Below are 747 nucleotides of genomic sequence, written 5' to 3'. Positions count from 1 at the left end.
CACACACACACAGACACACACACACACACACAGCTGCCAGCCAGTTTCACTGTATACTTTATATTGTAAACCTCCAACTAACAGCCGTCTGACACGGACACAAGCTGTGAATAAAAGCACACTTTTACTTACATGATATAAATATGATACCTATATCTAGAGAGAAGGAATATTATATACAGTATAATGATAAGAAAATAAAGAGTTACCTTTTCAAAGTGCCTGTGGTGAGTTCATTTTGTGTCTCAATATGTGTACTGTAGGTGAATGTATGATGTGCAGCTTTGGGATCTGCTTTTACATTTTGTGCACATACACGCAGATGACAAAGCATATTTTAATGGACTTTTTTTAATAAATGGACATTAGTAACCTAACCTCACACCAACATAAACCTGAACAATATCTATGAGAATACAAGCGCTTGCCCGCACACTCCTACCTAAACACACATAAACACACGCTAGATGTGTATCAGCTGTGCTGTCTCAACCGTCCTGAATTAGCTGTCCAATAGATAACTCGCCTGCTTATCTCCACAGCCACCACACAGATGTCTGAATGACGGAAAGAAAGCAGGTGGGCGGAAGATGAGAGTTAAAAGGGGAAAAGGGAAGAAGAGAGGAAAAGTTAATGAGGAGACTGGAGGATGTGCCAGATTTGAGGTGTTTGAAGGTGATAAAGAGAGAGAAGCATGTACAGGACTATGTGTGAAGGACGTACTATGTGTGTGTGTGTGTGTGTGTG

The sequence above is a fragment of the Etheostoma spectabile genome, chromosome 15 (assembly GCF_008692095.1).
Source record: "Etheostoma spectabile isolate EspeVRDwgs_2016 chromosome 15, UIUC_Espe_1.0, whole genome shotgun sequence".
NCBI lineage: Eukaryota > Metazoa > Chordata > Actinopteri > Perciformes > Percidae > Etheostoma > Etheostoma spectabile.
This window is presented reverse-complemented; position numbering follows the sequence as displayed.